The 15474-nt window shown below is 40.5% G+C and overlaps 1 non-coding gene across 1 annotated transcript; it reads left to right on the top strand.

Moving 5' to 3' along the window:
- The first annotated feature begins 13794 nt into the window (after positions 1-13794).
- LOC148545592 (small nucleolar RNA R71) lies at positions 13795-13901 on the top strand. The gene has a single exon (XR_015901401.1). It is a non-coding gene; the product is annotated as a small nucleolar RNA R71 (small nucleolar RNA).
- Positions 13902-15474: the final 1573 nt, after the last annotated feature.

Raw genomic sequence — 15474 nt, 5'->3', positions numbered from 1 at the left:
GCGCAATCTGTAGAATTAACAGAAAATGCTGGGGGGCGATTTTGGGCCAAGTTTTGACCCAGTTTTCGGCCCAGAAATACAGACTAGATCCAAGAAACATGCAGAGACTCAACACGCATTCTGATTAGCATAGTTTTAGTTTTTAGATCTGAATCTAGAGAGAAAATTACTCTTCCTCTAGGTTTTATTATGCATTCATAGTTTCATAGTTTATTGCTTTTGCTTTGGATATTGAAGAGTCATCACCTCCATTGAAGATACTATTCCAATTTGTTTTCTTACTCTTTTATTATTCCATTTTCTTAATTCTTGTTTAGAGTTACAATTGGATTATTTTTGAATTTATTAATGAAAAGGATTACTTTTACTTTTAATTGAATCGTAGTTATTGTCTATCATGTCTTCCTTTTATTCCTTATTTAATTCTATGCAAGTAATTCTCATGTCAATGGAGTAGATTTCCAACTTGACATGGGGGTTGATTAAAAGGAGACACTTGAGTTGGAATACTCAAGTGATAAGTTAAATTGGAAGTTGTTGGCTAATTCTGTATTTACTAACGCTAGACCTTCCCAAGGTAGAGGACTAGGATTTGCGAATAAGAGTCAATCACTTGACTTTCCTTTATTTAGTAAGGGTTAACTAAGTAAAAATAACAACCTCTTTATACTACACTTGAGAGAATTCCAACAAGGATGGAACTTCCAATTAATCATTCCCCCAGTCAAGGCTTTTTATTTAGAATATATAATTCTCTTTTAATTTACAATTATTTATTTTCTGTCATTCAACTCTCAAATTTCTCGGAAAATTCCTAATTAATAAGATAGCACCCTTTTTGTCAACTCGTTGGGAGACGACCTGGGATTCATACTCCCAGTATTTTTATTCTAATTTTGTGACAACCTTTCTAAATTGATGAGGCGGATTTTTGCTGGTTAAGAGCTATACTTGCAACGTATTTCCTATATTGATTTCTTAATTGGTCAAATTTCCGCACCCGTCAATTTTTGGCACCGTTGCCGGGGAGTTGCAATTGTTTGCTAAATTATTAATTAGTGTACATATTTTTAATTTTCACGTATTTTATTTTATTTTATTACCATGAGCTGTATGTTTCTTTCATTGAATGACGCGTTCTCTGCCTGATCTGAGCTTAGCCGAATTTGATCCTGAAATTGAAAGAACTCTTTCACATATTAGGTGAGCTCGGCGTCGGTTAGCCTCTGAGGGTGGTGAAGTGATTGTTATCAATTCACCAGTCTCATTTGAGGGTGAATCTGTCTGAGGGCAAATCTGAACCACTATCTGAGGGAGAAATAAGATCCTTTACTACTGATTCAGTTGATTCACGTGCAGATAATATGGCAGCACCTAGGAGGATTACTCTCCAGGAGGCAAGAGCACCAGACTTTGCAACCGTATCAAGTGCGTCATCCAAATCTGGCTGCAGATTTTGAACTGAAGACTGCATTAATCAACTTGATGCCCAAGTTTCATGGCTTACCTGCTCAGGAGCCTATCAAGCACCTAAGGGATTTTCAGACAGCCTGCTCTACTGTTAGGCATCATGGTGCAAATGAAACTTCTATTCTGTTAATCGCCTTCCCGTTTTCTCTTGAAGGAAAGGCGAGGGAGTGGTACTACTCCCAACCTGAAGCAACTGTTACCAACTGGGATACGCTCAGGAGAGAATTCTTGGAAAAATACTTTCCAGCTGAAGTTACAGATAGATTGAGGAAAGAGATCTCCTGCATCATTCAAGGTGAATCAGAGACTCTCTATGAGTACTGGGAGCGCTTCAAGAACCTTCTGGATGCATGCCCTCACCACATGATTGACAAGTTGGTATTGATCAGCTACTTCACTCAAGCCATGAAGCCTCGGGATAAGACTACATTGGATGGTGCTAGTAATGGTTCTCTAAAAAAGTACAAGACCGCAGATGAAGCATGGCAACTGATCAGCGACTTAGCTGAGTTCACTCGGAATCATAGGCATAGGAACAACCACTCAAAGCTGTTGTAGAGGTTTCCTCTAGCATTGAGACTTCTGCTCTTACACAGAGTATATGTGAGATGACCAACCTACTGAAGCAGATGCAGTTGAATCAACAACAACCTCAGCCTCCCCCTCTACAACAAAGCCAATAATTGGTCCCCCAAAGAGTATGCGGAATTTGTGCTGATTATAGTCATTACACTGATGAGTGTCCGCAGCTCCAACAAGAAGACAACACTGTGGCAGCTACTCATAACTTCTATGACCGCCCAAATTAAGGATACAATTAACAAGGTGGCAACTACAACCAAGGTGGAAACTATAACCAAGGGTGGCAGGACAACTCCAACCAGGGTTGGAGAGATAATTCCAACCATGGCTGGAGGAACAACTATAACAGAGGAGGCAGAGACAACAATGGAAATCAGAGGTGGAACAACAATAACAGACAACAGAATCAGAACTAGCCTTACAGAGCACCTCACCTTAGGCAGTCCCAAGGACCCCAGCACAACTAACAACAGGTCCCTCAGCTCACTTATCCTCCTTCTTCATCAAATGACGAGATGCTTCGTTCTCTTGCACAAGGACAACAAGACATGCAGACTATACTGAACTTTACTCTAAATGGTCTGAATGCCACTTTACAAGCTCTCATCTCCCGGATAGATTTATTACCTGCTTCCAGCAACCAGCCTTCATGCTCTAGTGGAATTCCTTCTCAACCCTTACCTAACCCCAAGGGTAACATTAATGCCATCACTTTGAGGTCCGGAACCACACTGCAAGAGAGGAACCAGGAGGAGCCAAACCCACAAGAACACGCCCCAGTTGAAGACTTAGTTGAAGTGGAAGATGCTGAAGAGGAAGACGAAGTACAAGACATGGTTGAAGAAGAAGTAGTTCAGCCAAGGAATGGAGCACCAAAGGACACAGAAGCTGCAAGTGGCGCCATTCCTATCCCATTTCCACACCTTGCACGGAAGCCCAAGAAGTAGATGGAATTTGATCCCAAAATGTTAGAAATTTTCAAAAAGGTTGAGGTAACTATTCCCCTTTTTGATGTTATTCAACAAGTACCTAAATATGCGAAGTTTCTAAAAAATTTATGCATACATAAGGATAAAATTAATGAATTAGAAACTATTCCTTTAGGTAGTTCTATATCTACTTTAATGGGGGTATACCTGAAAAATGTAGTGACCCAGGTCCATGCATGGTTAACTGTACCATTGGAGGTGTAATATTTTCTGACTGCATATGTGATTTAGAAGCGTGTGTTAGTATAATGCCATTGTCTATATATGATGCTTTGAGGCTCCCTCCCTTAAAAAGGTCGGCAGCTCATTTTGTGTTAGCAGATAAGAGCAATATTACAGTGGTTGGAATTGCTGAAGACGTGCTGGTGAGCATTAAGGGGCTCATATTTCCCATTGACTTCTATATCTTGGAAATGCCCCCTAATGACTCAGGAAGACCATCATCAATCCTGCTTGGAAGACCATTCCTGAAGTCTTCAAAATTCAAGCTGGATGCATTCTCAGGAATTTCCTCCTTTGAGATAGATGGCAGAGCAGTGAGTTTCAGTTTGAATGAAGTTATGAAGCACCCTTCGGAAGATCACTCCATCTTCCAGTGCGATATCATTGATGAAACTATAGCTGCAGTTCACCAAGAAGAAGTAGAAGAGAAGTACATGGAGCAAGGTCCAAGTGTGGGGACACCCTCTGAATACAATGAGGACACTTTGCCATTATCACTAGTTCCAGATAATCCAGAGCCTAGCCATGAGCAGAAATTGGAATTAAAACCCCTTCCACCCCACCTCAAGTGTGATTACTTTGAGGATAATCAGAAGCTCCCAGTTATCATTGCAAGGGAACTCACTTCCCAATAGGAGGAGCAGCTGCTCAGTGTGCTGAAAAGACACAAGAAAGCAATTGGGTGGAGCTTGGCGGATATAGTAGGCATCAGCCCTCAAGTTTGTGAGCACAGAATATTCTTAGAAGAGGGAGCAAGGCCTGTCTGTCAACCCCAAAGAAGATTGAATCCCACCATCTTAGAAGTTGTCAAGAAAGAAGTGACCAGGCTACTTGAAGCAGATATCATCTACCCCATCTCAGACAGTGAATGGGTCAGTCCAGTGCAAGTGGTGCCCAAGAAGTCTGGAGTCACAACAGTAAGGAATGAGCATGAAGAGCTCCTGACAACTAGAGTGCAGAATTCATGGAGAGTTTGCATTGATTACAGGCGTCTCAACCAAGCTACTCGCAAGGATCACTACCTCTTGCCCTTTATTCATCAGATGCTTGATCACTTGTCAAGTAAATCCCATTACTACTTTTTAGATGGTTATACAGGCTACTTTCAAATTTATATAGCTCCTGAAGATCAGGAGAAGACTACTTTTACATGTCCCTTTGGAACGTATGCATATAAGAGAATGCCTTTTGGCTTATGTAATGCACTGGCTACTTTCCAAAGATGCATGATGAGTATCTTTTCAGATCTTATTGAGAGTTGTATGGAAGTTTTTATGGATGATTTCAGTGTATATGGTGATTTCTTTAGCCTTTGCTTGGATAGTTTGGCTAGAGTATTAGACAAGTGTGTTAGTTCAAACCTTGTATTGAATTTTGAAAAATGTCACTTTATGGTAAAACAAGGCATTGTACTAGGACATGTTGTTTCTAATACTGGTATTTCTGTAGATCCAGCAAAGGTAGATATCATTTCTAGTTTACCTTACCCCTCCTCCGTGAGGAAAGTTCGTTTGTTCCTTGGCCATGCAGGTTTTTATAGAAGATTTATTAAGGACTTCAGTAAGGTAGCATTGCCTTTATCCAGACTGTTGCAGAAAGATATTGAGTTCGAGTTCATTAAAGATTACATGCAAGCATTTGATAAGCTAAAAATTGCCCTGACTCAAGCTCCGATTGTGAGAGGACCAGATTGGAGCCAGCCTTTTGAGATTATGTGTGATGCCTCCAACCATGCAGTAGGAGCGGTGCTGGCTCAGCGTGAAGGTAAGGATCCTTTCGTAATTGCTTATGCGTCTAAGACCTTAGACGCTGCTCAGTCTAATTACACCACCACTGAAAAAGAGCTTTTGGCTATTGTTTTTGCTCTGGATAAATTCCGAGCCTATTTACTTGGTACTAAGTGGTAGTATACTCAGACCATGCAGCTCTAAAGTATTTATTAGCTAAAAAAGAGTCCAAACCAAGGTTGATACGTTGGATACTATTGCTGCAAGAATTTGATTTAGAAATTAAGGATAGGAGTGGTAACCAGAATTTAGTGGCAGACCACTTGAGTCACCTTGAGCACATTAAGGATGACTCCACTCCTATTAATGATGCTTTTCTATTTGATAGCTTGCACGCAGTATCTGAAGTAGTTCCTTGGTATGCACCTGTAGCTAATTATCTAGTTAGCCATACTTTCCCTCCTAATTTTACTAAGCATCAAAGAGACAAGCTAAAAAGTGAGTCTAAATATTATATATGGAATGACCTATACTTATGGAGGTGTGGTGCTGACCAGGTAATTAGAAGGTGTGTGTCCTAATCAGAATTTTAGTCCATTTTAGAGGCCTGCCACTCTTCTGAGAGTGGAGAACATTTTGGCTCTCAAAGAATAGCTAGAAAAATTTTAGACTGTGGATTCTGGTGGCATACTCTTTTTAAAGATGCTGCTGCATTTTGTAAATCTTGTTCCCCATGCCAAAGGTTTGGTAATATATCCAAGAGGGATGAGATACCCCAACAGATTATTTTATTCTGTGAAATTTTTTATGTTTGGGGCATTGACTTCATGGGTCCATTTCCAAACACTAGTTGTTACCTTTATATATTGTTAGCTGTAGATTATATTTCTAAATGGGTGATGCACAGAAACTTGTCTCTCAACAAATTTTCCTTCAGCAAGTATACCGAATTGTCGTTGAGTAAAAACTCACAATAGAGTGAGGTCGAATCCCACAGGGATTGATTGGTCAAGCAACTTTAATTGGAGGAATGTTCTAGTTGAGCTAAGTAGAAGTTGATTTGAGAGTTGCAGAAAATTAAATGGCGGGAAAGTAAATAGCAGAAATTGTAAATGCTGGAAATAAAGAACTGAATATAAATGACAGAAAATAAATTACAGAATCTTAAATGGGAAATGGGGAAGACGAACATAAAAGTAAATGGCAGAAAGTAAAGAGAATGGATAAGATCAGAAATGGGGAATTCATTGGGCTCAGGAGATGTTGCATTCTCCGGATCAAGTTCATTTTCATCTCTTCCTCAATCAATGCATTCATTGATCTCCTTGGCAATCTTAAGTGATTGAATTCCAATTCCTTGGTAATTCAATCTCTCAAATCTTGATCAATAGCCAATTCCTTGGTCTAATTGCTCATGAGAAGAGATGAAGTATGGTCACTGATTATACCAGATGTATTTCCAAATCCAAGTATTGGGAGAATTATATGTCACCATATTCGTCCAAACCCCAATTTGGTCCAACATGAGAAAGCATTTCTAGCATGATCTCTTCATTCCTCTTCCAAGGTTTCGAAGAGATCCAAGTATGAATAGATTCTTTTCCAAGATAACTACCCAATTGGATGAAGATTGAAAGCTTTATAGTAAAATCAAGAGAAAAGAAAGAAGAAGAATAATGAAAACTATTATTGATCCATCAAATTACAACAGAGCTCCCTAATCCAATGAAAGGGTTTAGTTGTTCATAGCTCTGGGAATGGAAAACAAAGATGGAAAATACATTCTGAAAGTAAAAACTAGAATTTCAGAGAAAGTAAAATTATACAGAGAGTGGATCTCAATGCCAAAAAGCCTCCCCAGCTCCGTTCTCTAGTTCAAAACTACTCCTATATATACTACTCTTCTGATCTTCTAGTTGGCTCTTCAAGTCTTTGGATATGGGCCTTTGGATCTTGAGTTGAAGCAGTTTGGAATCTTCAGTGGGCTCAGCTTTACTTGCAGAGAAAGTGTGAAGTAGGCATGGACTTTAGCTAGGACGTTAGTGGCGTTAACGTTAAGTAAAAATGTGGGTTCGAGAACGTTAGTAACAATCACCTTTTTCACTAACGTTCCTAGCCCAAGATGGTTCACGTTAACTTCAACGTTAGTGGCACTAACGTGACCACTAACGTTGCCTCTTGGTCCATCGTAGGCATTATTGGCGTTCACCTTTGCCAATAACGTTGCTCTTAGCCCCCCTTTTCTCACGTTAGAGTCCACGTTAGTATAACTAACGTGGCTCTTAACGTGGGCATGCCTTAGCCCCGAGAGCGTTAGTGACACTTACCTTTGTCACTAACGCTCCAAATGCCCCTTCTCACGTTAGTGCCTCATGTTAATTGACTTAACGTGGCCACTAACGTGGTGGTGATTGCCATCTCTAACGTTAGTGACAAAGGTGAGTGTCACTAATATTGGCTCATCATTTCTTTCCTCCACGTTAGCTTCCACGTTAATGCAATTAACGTGGCAACTAACGTGGCTCATAGTGGCTTGGTCCAACGTTAGTGACAAAGGTGAGTGTCACTAACGTTGGCGATTCCTTGCTCCTCCCACGTTAGAGTTCACGCTAATGTAGTTAACGTGACTCTTAACGTGGCCAATTGGGCTTAGTCCAACGTTAGTGACAAATGTGAGTGTCACTAACGTTGGCTTTGTCTTCCTTTCCACGTTAGAGTTCACGTTAACTGAGTTAACATGACTCTTAACGTGGCTAATTGCCAATTTGGAGTGTTAGTGGTATTCACTTTTACCACTAACGCTGGAGCTCCCTTTCTCTCCACGTTAACTACCACGTTGATGTAGTTAACGTGGCAATTAACAAGGGCCATGATGGTTTCGAAGGCATTATTGGCAATCTCTTTTCTCATTAACGTTGCAAGTTTATTCCCATTCCACGTTAGTGGTCACGTTAATTAGATTAACGTGGCTACTAATGTGGTTCTTCCTTGCTTCCTTTGTCCTAAAATCAAGCAAATAAAGTGCATCAAAGCTCTAATCCAAGTTATGAGACATGCATTATCCAATTTGTCATTCAATTCATGCATAATTCTCATAAAATCATATAAAATTCACAATGTTTGCTTGAATCAAGATGTAAGTGATTATCTACCCAAAACTTGCTTATTAACTAAGAAAATGCATGAAACTACCCTAAAACAGTAAAGAAAAGGTCAGTGAAACTGGCCAAAATACCCTGGCATCACAACACCAAACTTATGGGGTTTCAAGCATAGCAACTTAGGTTCATTCCTTCATTGGCTTTCAGACCTTTACCATGCCCTGGAATACTCACTTGATTGCACCCTATGAGACTTTTATTCATTGATCCCTTTGTCTTTTCAGGGTTTAATTGTGTTCTTTAGACTAGGTGCTCTGTAAGGGGGCGACTCTTTAATATAAGCTTTCAGCCAGCACTCCCGAACCAGTTGGTTCAAGGTGCTAGGTGTTAAGACACCCCTACGGACTTACTCCCTCAAGTCTCTTTCCCCCATACATTCACACCACAGGCACATGGTTTGTTATTTTTATTCTTGAGACCTTGGTGTCCAGCACCTCTTTGGGTTACTAAGTGCTCTGTAGCAAGGGTTACTCTTGATAGTGGACTTTTAGCTGATAATCTCGGGTTAGTTAACCCAAGTTACCAAGTGATAAGGCACCCCTGAGAGCTTATTCATCCATGTATATCCTTTGCACAGGAGCACCACAGACACATGCCTTAAGATTCAACCCTTGGTGCCTAGCCTTATTTCTTACTCTTTTTCTTTATTTCTCAACTTTCATTTTTCTTTCCCCTTTTCTTATTAGGATCTTGTTATTTAGCTAGTCTCATGGGGTGTGTTTTAAGCATATGATTTAGGACAGATAGTTGCCTTCCTACCTTGTTGGTGAACCAACTTAGCTAAGTAATTACTACACCACAAGCTTAAGAACTTACTCTACAATTTGAACATCACTCTGGTCTTTCATAACATCTCTTTTTATTTGACTTAAAGGACAAGCATACAAGTAAGCAAGGTGAGAATGCAGTAGTGATATTAGACTAGCAAGCATAGACCTAAGCAATGAAAACTTAAAGGCAGTATTTAAAATCCTAAACTACCATGGAAATATGTTCTATTTCATACATGATTTTCCTTATTTAAAACTTGAAAAAGATGGGACAAAAAGGGAACTCCACCACCTTTTACTCACGGGGGTGTCCATGCTCTCCCTCTTGTTTGTCCTATTTGTGTCCACTTGTGTTTCCTTGTATCCGCGCCAGTCATCTTTCACCTCTTCATATCTTGTTTGTCCTCTTTGTGTCAACTTGTGTTTCCTTGTGTCCACTTGTGTTTCCTTGTATCCTCTTTTCTACCCTCTCTCTTTCTTCTCATGCTAAGTCATCTTTCACCTCTTCATATCTTGTGATTCCCGGATGCAATATAGGCAGTTGTCCAACTAAGTATCTGAGCCTAGCTTGAGTGTTCACATGATGTCCAGTCTCGTTCATGTAAACTCCCTCTACGAACACTCTGTATTCGTCAAAGAGTTCTGCCTGTTCCAATTGTTTCCGATGCATTTCATGTATATGTGCACCTTGATGTGCTTGGATGTTGATTAGCTTTTGGATGGATTCTTGTTGTTGATCCTGCCTTTGCTCTATCCTGTGAAAGGATTCACCCCATTGTTTCCCTTGTTCCATTTGCTGTTCCATTATTTGCTTTTGCCACTCCCCTTGTTGGTTCGTCCATCTAGAGAGTGATTCTTCTTGACGATCCATCAACTGTAGTTGAAACTCTTTCTGTGCCCCTTGATTTTTCAAGTATTATCTAGATAAGCCATCAATGGCTTCCTGTAGTTGGTGCATGTTCAGAGGGGCTTGCTCCTCTAGGTTTTGTCCTTCTACCACTTGCTGGACTGGCCTCTTTCTTGGCTTTCGTTGAGGTAGGGGAGATGCAACAGCATGCATCCGTCGAACAGTAATTGGGATACCTATTTTTATCCACTCGGGGTTCTCATCCTCGAACACCACCCCAGCCTTGTCACACAGACAGAAAATAGTGCTGGGGTAGCCTAACCTTCCTCCAGAGTCGCTTTTCTCAGCCATCTTCCTAATACCTTGGGCTATGAGTTCATGAACCTTGATCTCTCCTCCTTTAAGTATACATTGCACCATTGTTTCTCTCTTAAGGTTCACCTCTGAGTTATTCCCGGCAGGAAGGATGGATCTCCTTACAATTTCAAACCACCCTTTTGCTTCGGGAGTGAGGTCCCCTCTCTTGATGAACTTGGGTTTCCCTTGAGGATCTTGTACCCAATCAACTCCTTGCACACAAATATCTTGCACAATCTGGTCATGATTGGGGCTGCTATCTATTTTGGAGTGATAGCTTTCTTCTGCAAATGGTATGGTTCGTAGCTTTAACGCCCTCATGATGCTTATGGGGCTGAAGTCCACGGTCACCCCTCTCACGAAGCTTATATAGGAGTCATCTGCCTTATCATACCTGACTGCATTTGCATAAAATTCTCTCACAAGAGTTGCATTCACTTTTACGACTGGATCAGTAAGGAGCTCCCATCTTCTCTTTTCCATCTTCTCTGTGATTTCGGGGCACTCAGTTTTTCTGACTTGAAAGCCTAGCTCATATATGATCTCCTTATCAACCATCCACCCGAATTGCAATGCATGGTGAAAGGTTCTAAATTTCTTCTCATCGAAAGGGCGTTGCTCCATAGGCTCCTTCCCCTTTCTTCTTTTAGAGCTTGACGATGCCATGAATAGGAGTTGGTATGTAAAGGTGGTGAGGAGTATGAGTTACTGGTGTAATTCAATTGGGTTTGGATAGGTTGTAGTTAAAGGAGTGGGTGAGGGTGCTTTTGATGGGGTAAGAGGAGTTGGGTGCCGAAAGTGGGAAGTGTAAAGGATGAAAATTGGAATGTGAAAGGAGTATGGAATAAGGACCTCTTATATAGAGAAGTGGTGAGTAAATGAAAGGTGTGGATTGAATGTGTAGGCCTATGATGAACGGATGGGGTTTAGCATGGGATGGGCACAAGGATCATCACTTTTATGATGGGGTTGGTTCAGTTTCCAAGCGTGTTCTTCTTCCAATGTTGCATGGCAACATTTCCCGATGCATTCCCCTTTGAGACATGTGTATAGTCCCCTCCTTTTGAAATGGCCGAAACCTCCTCCTTCAATTGTCCCATCAATTCTCCTACACAATAAAAGAAATGTGATTAATATATTTGTGGATAGTGGCGGCAAAATTTAAAAGGAAAGAATAGCTACTTTTTAAAATTTTTGTTTCTAAATGGTAAGTGCTTATTCATGAATACAAACCAACTGACTAATTAACTGTCCATGTATGCAACATTGGTGACACCAAATTTAGTTTGTGGCACTGTGGTGTAAAAAGATTTGTTCAAGGTGCTAAGAGTGACATGATTTTTATGTCCTCTTAGTGTTCCTTGAACACCAAACTTGTTCTTCACTATGTGCTGCATAAAAAGATTCATTCAAGTATGTGTCAAAGTTGATTTGGAATTCATGAGCCTTGCATTATTAACTACTTTAAAAGCATATAAAACATGGGTTGCCTCCCATGAAGCGCTTCTTTAGCGTCACTAGCTTGACGTTCTGACTTTGTTAGGGTGGTTGGTAATGCTTCAGATCTTCCCCCCTCGCAGTAAACCTATCTCCATTGGCTTCATCAAGAATCTCCACATGCTCCAAGGAGAGGATTCTGTTGATGGTGAAAACTTTAGGTAGCTGAGATGGGATGGTGGGGAGATGAGATGGGATAATTGGGAAATAAGCTGAGATCACTTTATCCCCTGGAGAGAAATCCTCTGTAGGGATCTTCTTGTTCCTCCACCTCTTTGGTGCCTTCTTCTTTGTTTCTTTTACTGTTGCCCTGCTCTTTGTGGCCTCTTCTTCCAATGAAATTTTGTTGCTGGTCTCATATGACTCTGGTGGTTTAGGCTCCTCTCGGTTTTGTTTTAGCTGTGACACCTCCTGACTGTTTTGCTCAGCAACCAAAGGAATTCCCAGGTGTACAGTTTGTGCTTTAGTGCTTGTTTCTTCCACCAATGCTTTGTTGTGATCTTTCCTTGGTTCCTTGTTTTTTTGATCTGCTTCTTGTGAGGGTTTGAAGACATTGAAAATAAGTTGTTCATCATGTATCCTCAGTATTAGCTCTCCTCGCTCCACATCTATAAGCGCTCGGGCTGTAGCTAGGAATGGTCTTCCCAATATGATTGGGTGAAGGTGACTCTCTTCCATTTCCAATATGACAAAGTCTATGGGAAGGAAGTAGTTCCCAACTTTTATCAATATGTTTTCAACCACTCCTACTGCTTGTTTTTGAGTTTTGTCAGCCAACCTGATGACTAAGTCTGTGGGCATTAGCTCATTGATCTGCAGCTTCTTCATAAGGGATAAAGGCATTAAGTTGATACTTGCTCCCAGGTCACAGAGTCCTTTGTCAAACATTGTTTCTCCTATGGCACAGGGGATGTGAAAACTCCCTGGGTCTTTCTTTTTTGTAGGCAACTCTGGTTGAATGAGAGCACTGCACTCCTTATTCATCACTATTGTTTGTCCTCCTTTGAGTGAGCTTTTCCTGGTCAGTAGCTCTTTCATATACTTAATGTACGAGGGCATTTGTTGGAGAGCCTTGATGAATGGTATGTTTACATGGAGAGATGCAAACATATCAAGGAACTTTGAGTATATTCTCTTTTCCACACCACCCTTGAGTCTTTGGGGAAAAGGTGCATAGAGTTTCAGCATCTCCTTCTGTGAAATTTTGGTTTTAGGTGACCCTCTTCTTGCTTCTCTGCTGAAGTATCTCCAGAGTGTTCGAAGGGTTTGTTCAGCTCTTCCTCAGTCCCCTTATCACTTATAGTGACCATCTTGCAGTCTTCCCATCTTACTTTCTTTGCTTCACCTCTCGCGTTTTTCTCTGTGTCACTTGGGAAGCTGTCAGTAGGTTTGAGAATCTTCTCAGAGAGGTATCCCACTTGAAATTCTAGCCTCTTAATGGTGTCTCCCTGGTTTTTGATATTAGCTCGCACCTCCTCCTTGAACACCTTGTTCTCTTGGAGTTCCTTACATATGCCTTCAAGTAGGGTCTCAATCCTTGAAAGTCTATCTTCGGATGATGGTGAGTTGAGATTAGAGGGATGAGAAGGGCCATTTTGGCTTTGTTATGGATGTTGAGATGTGTTGTTAGGTGGGTGCTGATATGATCTCTGTGTGAAATGTTGATAAGCTGCATTGTTGTTGGGGTTGTGGCGTCTCTGATCTTGGCCTTGATCTTGTTGATTTCTTCACCCAAAGTTTGGGTGGTCCCTCCAACCAGGATTGTAAGTTTTGGAGTATGGATCATAGTTTTGCCTAGATGAATTTCCAATGTAGTTGGCTTGTTCTTGATCACCTTCTGCCTCTGTATTCACTCCTTCTTGAGCTGGTGATGAGGCAGTGATTGCTGCTACTTGATTCCTCTCCATCTTCTTGGTAAGGTCAGCCAACTGCTTGGTGATCATCTTGTTTTGGGCCAGCAGTGCATCCATGTTGTTCAGCTCCATCACTCCTCTAGTATTGCTTCTTTCAGAAGCATAGAAGTAATCATTCTCAGCTACAGTCTCAATGACATCTATGGCTTCTTCAATGGTCTTCTTCTTGTTCAGAGATCCTCCGGATGAGTGGTCTACTGCCTTCTTTGATTCATAAGAAAGACCTTCATAGAAAATGTGTAACTGCACCCATTCATTGAACATATCTGGCGGGCACCTTCTTGTCAAGTCCTTAAACTTCTCCCATGCTTCATAGAGAGTTTCACCATCTTGTTGCCTAAAGGTTTGTACCTCAGCTCTCAACCTATTGATCCTTTGAGGAGGATAGAATCTCACCAGGAATTTGTTCACCACATCTTCCCAGGTTGTTAAACTCTCCTTCGGGAAGGATTCCAGCCATTTAGATGCTTTGTCCTTGAGTGAGAAGGGAAACAGAAGCAGTCTGTAGGTGTCAGGATGAACACCATTAGACTTCACGGTATCACATATCCTCAAGAATATGGTGAGATGTTGATTTGGGTTTTCTTGGACACTTCATCCGAATGAACAGTTGTTCTGAACGAGGGTGATGAGCTGTGGCTTTAGTTCAAAGTTATTGGCACTTATGGTTGGCTTTTGGATGCTACTTCCACAGTTTCCTGGGTTTGGGTTTATGTAAGATCCCAGAACCCTTCTTTCTTAGTCTAAGAAAGGTTCTCTCAGGTTCAGAATGAAAGAAAGTTGAAGCCCCGCTTCTTCTACCTGTCATACAACCAACAAGGCACAAGCAAGAAAGAGATAAATGCAGGAAGTATTCTTGTCAGAAATGCTGTTAGTGTGAGTGATGCAATATATCAAACAGTTAGTGGGTTAGTGAACTGAATTGTAACAAATAAGAGAACACTACAAACGGGTAATGGGTAAAGGAAATAAAATAACTACAATTGAAAGTAAATCACTCAAATGAAATTAAATCAAACAAAAGAAAAAAAAATGCTCAATCTAGTTAATCAACTAATCTAATCATTGTTGATACAAAATCAATCCCCAGCAACGGCGCCATAAACTTGATGCATGGAAACTTGTCTCTCAACAAATTTTCCTTCGGCAAGTATACCGAATTGTCGTCAAGCAAAAACTCACAATAGAGTGAGGTCGAATCCCACAGGGATTGATTTGTCAAGCAACTTTAATTGGAGGAATGTTCTAGTTGAGCTAAGCAGAAATTGATTTGAGAGTTGCAGAAAATTAAATGGTAGGAAAGTAAATAGCAGAAATTGTAAATGTTGGAAATAAAGAACTGAATATAAATGACAGAAAATAAATTGCAGAATCTTAAATAGGAAATGGGGAAGCCGAACATAAAAGTAAATGGCAGAAAGTAAAGAGAATGGGTAAGATCAAAAATGGGGAATTCATTGAGCTCAGGAGATGTTGCATTCTCTGGATCAAGTTCATTTTCATCTCTTCCTCAATCAATGCATTCATTGATCTCCTTGGCAATCTTAAGTGATTGAATTCCAATTCCTTGGTAATTCAATCTCTCAAATCTTGATCAATAGCCAATTCCTTGGTCTAATTGCTCATGAGAAGAGATGAAGTATGGTCACTGATTATACCACATGTATTTCCAAATCAAAGTATTGGGAGAATTATATGTCACCATATCCGTCCAAACTCCAATTTGGTCCAACATGAGAAAGCATTTCTAGCATGATCTCTTCATTCCTCTTCCAAGGTTCCAAAGAGATCCAAGTATGAATAGATTCTTTTCCAAGATAACTACCCAATTGGATGAAGATTGAAAGCTTTCTAGTAAAATCAAGAGAAAAGAAAGAAGAAGAATAATGAAAACTATTATTGATCCATCAAATTACAACAGAGCTTCCTAACCCAATGA

Source organism: Arachis ipaensis, chromosome B9, assembly GCF_059453495.1.
Source record: "Arachis ipaensis isolate K30076 ecotype BB chromosome B9, ASM5945349v1, whole genome shotgun sequence".
Classification (NCBI taxonomy): Eukaryota; Viridiplantae; Streptophyta; class Magnoliopsida; order Fabales; family Fabaceae; genus Arachis; species Arachis ipaensis.
This window is presented reverse-complemented; position numbering and strand designations above follow the sequence as displayed.